This window comes from Microcebus murinus, unplaced genomic scaffold (genome assembly GCF_040939455.1).
Source record: "Microcebus murinus isolate Inina unplaced genomic scaffold, M.murinus_Inina_mat1.0 scaf006_hap2_Mmur4.0, whole genome shotgun sequence".
Lineage (NCBI taxonomy): Eukaryota > Metazoa > Chordata > Mammalia > Primates > Cheirogaleidae > Microcebus > Microcebus murinus.
In genome coordinates this window covers 1,162,324-1,168,323 of record NW_027438952.1, presented here as the reverse complement: position 1 = coordinate 1,168,323, position 6,000 = coordinate 1,162,324, and the positions used below count along the sequence as shown (strand labels likewise).

Here is a 6,000-nt window from a genome sequence, read left to right as displayed (position 1 = left end):
GCTTCGCATTCCCACAGCAGCCAGTCGTGGGCTGAGGACACCTGGGGCGTTGGGAACTCCCTGGCTTCTCCTTGGTTTAACATCTGGAGCTGCTTGGGAATCGCGCCGCCACACACACCCGAGTGCAGGTGTCTTCCGCACAGACTGCGGGCCTCGCTCTTCTGAATGCCGCTAGCTCGCCACCCACCCACGGGTGAACCTGGTCAGGGTGCTTTCTCTCGGGGGCAGACTCTGATCCGGGCGGGCTACCGGTGTCTCTGTTTGCTCGTTTCTTTCTTCCATTTCGGGAAAGGCTTCCTTGCTGGGTGTGGAAATCTCCTATGCCTTCCCTCGCCTATTCTGTCAGCTTTCAAATTCTCTTTCAGTTGCCACCCTCACAGATGGATTAGGAAACTCTTTCCGGTGCACTCATTAGTGAAATGACCTCAAGGAAGCTGGAATCCAATATCTAATGGCCGATTTTTGGCGAGTCCACACGCCAGGGTGGTCAGGGTCCAATGCAGCCCCGGCCAGGCCCAGGCCCCTTGGACTGGGCCACAGGAGGACACAGAGGAGGGTCCCGGCCCCCACGGTAGCGGTGCCGGCAGTTCTCCAAGGGCTTGGGCGTTTTCCAGAGGTGGGAGATGGAGGGGACTGATTTCTTCAGCGCCCCACAAACCACGCCACCCCACCCCACCCCACCCATGGGACACATCCCCAGAGAGAGATGCCCCATACACTCGCTCCCCTCCCCCTTGCGCTGTGCCCCAGTCCTGGCCCGGGGGAATAGGCGGCAGCCCACCCACAGGGCGGGGGGAGGGGGGCACAGCTGAAAGCGGTTGTGGGGGAGGGCGGCCCCTGGCTGGGGTCAGAGGGCGAGCGCCGGGCGCGTGCGCAGTCAGCGGCGGCGACGCGCTGGGGGTGGGCGGCGGGTAGGTGAAGGAGGCCAGGCGGGGAGAGGAGGGGGGCTGGAAGGTCTCCACCTTGGCGAGTCCAGCCGTGGAGGCGCATCTTGTGTGAGTGTGAGTGAGTGTGAGTGTGTGTGTGTGTAGAGAGAGACAGCCCCCCGCCCCGCCCTGCCCCGCCCATCACCCCGGTCCCTCGGAGCCCGCCGGACCCGGCCGCCGGCGAACTCAACAGGCCCGGCCCGGCGCGGGGCCTGGGGCGGGAGGCGGCGGCGGGGAAGCGCAGAGAGGCTCGGCTTCTTGAGCGGGGCAGGGGCGCCCTCCGCCGTCTAGGGCCACACCACCCTGAACGCCCCCCATCTCCTCTGGTCTCGGAAGCTAAGCAGGGTCGGGCCTCGTTAGTACTTGGATGGGAGACCGCCCGGGAATCACGGGTGCCCTAGGCGGCGGCTTTTTTTTTTTTTTTGCCTCTCGTTCTGTCCCCTTTCTGGGAGCGCGGCGGCGGCCCGGGGTGGGGTTCACCCCCACCCTCAGCGCCCGCCGCTGTGCCTGGCGCCCCAGCCCGCACCGTGGGGCCTCCTCTTGTCCCAAGCCGCGACACCGCCGCCACGCGGCAGCACGCGTGGCATCTGGACTGTCAGGTCTCAGACCAAAGGTCTGCTCTGTGGGAACCGACACGCTGGAGGAAACCTTGAGAGTCTGAGAGGGGAGGGAGTTCCAGAAGAAGGCCAGGATGTCATTTTGAGGGAGTATGTGACCAGAACTCGTCCCGTTGCTTTTGGGGTTCTACGGGCTCCACGTAGGAATCTTTGGTGGTGGCACCTGATGTTGGGGGATCCGGAGTCACACCCAGACCTGCTCCACAGGCCTCCTTTTACTTTTCTCTTCGGATTCATTATTTTTAAAAAGTGTCTCTTACCTCTATTATTGCATTTTCTTTTTTTTTTTTTCTTTTTTTTTTTTTTTTTGAGACAGAGTCTCACTTTGTTGTCCAGGCTAGAGTGAGTGCCGTGGCGTCACCCTAGCTCACAGCAACCTCAAACTCCTGGGCTCGAGTGATCCTTCTGCCTCAGCCTCCCGAGTAGCTGGGACTACAGGCATGCGCCACTATGCCCGGCTAATTTTTTTTTATATATATATATATATCAGTTGGCCAATCAATTTCTTTCTATTTATAGTAGAGACGGGGTCTCGCTCTTGCTCAGGCTGGTTTTGAACTCCTGACCTTGAGCAATCCACCCGCCTCGGCCTCCCAAGAGCTAGGATTACAGGCGTGAGCCACCGCGCCCGGCCTCTATTATTGCATTTTCTTTTCTCTCTCTTTTCAAGCAGATGATGGGAGTACAAGTATTCAGGTGACATGTGTTGCCCGTGCCCCCCTCCCCCCTGTGTTCTTATTCATTTACCTCTCATGTTGTATACCTCCAGCGTATTGTGGGGGTACCAATGTTAAGGTCGGGTACGTTGCCCTCTCCCAGCCTCCCCCCTCGGGTCATTAGCTTCAAGTGCGCCCATGCCCCAGTCGGTGCGCACCCACCCCATTCCTAATGGATGTGTATGCCCATCCCCTCCCCCCACCCGCCCGACACCCACCCGAGGAAGGGGATTCCTCTCAGTGCACTTAGGTGTCCATCCGTTCGTACCAATTTGCCGGTGAGCGCGCTCACGTGGTGCTCGTGTGTCCATTCTTGGGATACTTGGCTTACTGGAACGGGTTCCAGCTCTGGCCAGGAGAACACGAGAGGTGCCCTCTCACCGCTGCTCCTCACAGCCGAATGGCACTCCGTGGTGTCCACGCGCCACATTTTATTAATGCACTCCTGGATGGATGGGCACTCGGGTCGCTTCCACATCTTTGCGATTGTGAATTGTGCCCTAACTGTAACCCTAACCCTTACCCAGCCCGTCTCCTCTGCCCCTGCCTGACTCGCTCCTCCCCGGCCAGGCCCGTCACTGTCCTGGGCCCCCGCCTGACCGGCTCCTTCCCGCCCGGCCTGTCACCGTCCTCTGCCCCTGCCTGACATGCTCCTTCCCGCCCGGCCTCTCACCGTCCTCGGCCCCTGCCTGACCGGCTGGCTCCTCCGTCGCCTGGGCCTTCCAAGGGCTTGGTGTGGACGCTGCTTCCAGGAAGCCCTCCAGAAACCCGGCAGCAGGGTGGCCGCAGCAGTCTCCAGCAGCCGTCCCTAAGGCGCTTGTGCGGGGATCGTGCCCCCCCGCTGTGCCCCCTCCCCCCCCCCCCCCGCTGTGCCGTGGGGGGGCCCAGCCTGGTGTCTTGCCTGAGGCCCTGGGGCTGCCGCTCCCCGCAAGGGGAGAGCCCCGGAGGTGGGGACCGCCTCCTGATGGGGACGTACACGCAGCTCTCCACGTCGGATTCCGGGGCTCTCTGTCCTGCCCGAAGGCCCAGCTGGCCTGCGGGTCCTTAGAGTGGCAAAAACATCCGAAAACTGAGACTGAGGGTCCGGTGGGTGTCTGCACTTTTGTGCTGGGCACCCCAGGGAGGCCCGGGGGCTGGCTGGACAACGTGGTCTGCTGGGCGGGGGGTTTGGAGGAGCAACCGATGCCCTTTGCACTTTGGGTAGCAAGGGTCTGAGGTGTCTCTGAGCCCTGTGCCATGTCGGTGGAGGGGTGGGGGCGGGGGGTGGGGGGGAAGAGGAGGAGGAGGAGGTGGGAAGGGCCGGGGCCTGCAGTCCTGTTCCCGGGGTGGCACGGCAAGTGGCTTCTTCCACAGGCTGCTTGGCCTGGGCTCCCTGTACCTGGGCCTTTGGAGGACTGGCCCTGTGCTTGCCAACACTTCCTGCAGGGACCCAGAGCTGGGAGGTGGCGTCTCTCAGCCCTGGGTCGGGCAGAGCCCCAGCGGGCCATGCCCACAACCTCTCTCAGCACCGGTCCCCCAGAAGGCTCCTTTGGGACCAGGATTCTCTTGCGGTGACTCTTTAAGGTCTGGCCCCTGGATGGAGGGGCACCAGGAGTAGAGGAGCAGGAAGGGGAAGGGGGTGGCCATGCGAGGGGACACTTTGCGGCCAAGTCCCAGCTTCAGCCTGATCCTCCTGGGAACCCCGCTCTGAGACAAGGAGCCGGGCTTCGCATTCCCACAGCAGCCAGTCGTGGGCTGAGGACACCTGGGGCGTTGGGAACTCCCTGGCTTCTCCTTGGTTTAACATCTGGAGCTGCTTGGGAATCGCGCCGCCACACACACCCGAGTGCAGGTGTCTTCCGCACAGACTGCGGGCCTCGCTCTTCTGAATGCCGCTAGCTCGCCACCCACCCACGGGTGAACCTGGTCAGGGTGCTTTCTCTCGGGGGCAGACTCTGATCCGGGCGGGCTACCGGTGTCTCTGTTTGCTCGTTTCTTTCTTCCATTTCGGGAAAGGCTTCCTTGCTGGGTGTGGAAATCTCCTATGCCTTCCCTCGCCTATTCTGTCAGCTTTCAAATTCTCTTTCAGTTGCCACCCTCACAGATGGATTAGGAAACTCTTTCCGGTGCACTCATTAGTGAAATGACCTCAAGGAAGCTGGAATCCAATATCTAATGGCCGATTTTTGGCGAGTCCACACGCCAGGGTGGTCGGGGTCCAATGCAGCCCCGGCCAGGCCCAGGCCCCTTGGACTGGGCCACAGGAGGACACAGAGGAGGGTCCCGGCCCCCACGGTAGCGGTGCCGGCAGTTCTCCAAGGGCTTGGGCGTTTTCCAGAGGTGGGAGATGGAGGGGACTGATTTCTTCAGCGCCCCACAAACCACGCCACCCCACCCCACCCCACCCATGGGACACATCCCCAGAGAGAGATGCCCCATACACTCGCTCCCCTCCCCCTTGCGCTGTGCCCCAGTCCTGGCCCGGGGGAATAGGCGGCAGCCCACCCACAGGGCGGGGGGAGGGGGGCACAGCTGAAAGCGGTTGTGGGGGAGGGCGGCCCCTGGCTGGGGTCAGAGGGCGAGCGCCGGGCGCGTGCGCAGTCAGCGGCGGCGACGCGCTGGGGGTGGGCGGCGGGTAGGTGAAGGAGGCCAGGCGGGGAGAGGAGGGGGGCTGGAAGGTCTCCACCTTGGCGAGTCCAGCCGTGGAGGCGCATCTTGTGTGAGTGTGAGTGAGTGTGAGTGTGTGTGTGTGTAGAGAGAGACAGCCCCCCGCCCCGCCCTGCCCCGCCCATCACCCCGGTCCCTCGGAGCCCGCCGGACCCGGCCGCCGGCGAACTCAACAGGCCCGGCCCGGCGCGGGGCCTGGGGCGGGAGGCGGCGGCGGGGAAGCGCAGAGAGGCTCGGCTTCTTGAGCGGGGCAGGGGCGCCCTCCGCCGTCTAGGGCCACACCACCCTGAACGCCCCCCATCTCCTCTGGTCTCGGAAGCTAAGCAGGGTCGGGCCTCGTTAGTACTTGGATGGGAGACCGCCCGGGAATCACGGGTGCCCTAGGCGGCGGCTTTTTTTTTTTTTTTGCCTCTCGTTCTGTCCCCTTTCTGGGAGCGCGGCGGCGGCCCGGGGTGGGGTTCACCCCCACCCTCAGCGCCCGCCGCTGTGCCTGGCGCCCCAGCCCGCACCGTGGGGCCTCCTCTTGTCCCAAGCCGCGACACCGCCGCCACGCGGCAGCACGCGTGGCATCTGGACTGTCAGGTCTCAGACCAAAGGTCTGCTCTGTGGGAACCGACACGCTGGAGGAAACCTTGAGAGTCTGAGAGGGGAGGGAGTTCCAGAAGAAGGCCAGGATGTCATTTTGAGGGAGTATGTGACCAGAACTCGTCCCGTTGCTTTTGGGGTTCTACGGGCTCCACGTAGGAATCTTTGGTGGTGGCACCTGATGTTGGGGGATCCGGAGTCACACCCAGACCTGCTCCACAGGCCTCCTTTTACTTTTCTCTTCGGATTCATTATTTTTAAAAAGTGTCTCTTACCTCTATTATTGCATTTTCTTTTTTTTTTTTTCTTTTTTTTTTTTTTTTTTGAGACAGAGTCTCACTTTGTTGTCCAGGCTAGAGTGAGTGCCGTGGCGTCACCCTAGCTCACAGCAACCTCAAACTCCTGGGCTCGAGTGATCCTTCTGCCTCAGCCTCCCGAGTAGCTGGGACTACAGGCATGCGCCACTATGCCCGGCTAATTTTTTTTTATATATATATATATATCAGTTGG

The 6,000-nt window shown here is 62.0% G+C and overlaps 2 pseudogenes; both read left to right on the top strand.

Moving 5' to 3' along the window:
• The first annotated feature begins 1,211 nt into the window (after positions 1-1,211).
• On the top strand, positions 1,212-1,330 carry LOC142866681 (uncharacterized; annotated as a pseudogene).
• A 3,843-nt stretch (positions 1,331-5,173) lies between these two features.
• LOC142866679 (uncharacterized) lies at positions 5,174-5,292 on the top strand (annotated as a pseudogene).
• Positions 5,293-6,000: the final 708 nt, after the last annotated feature.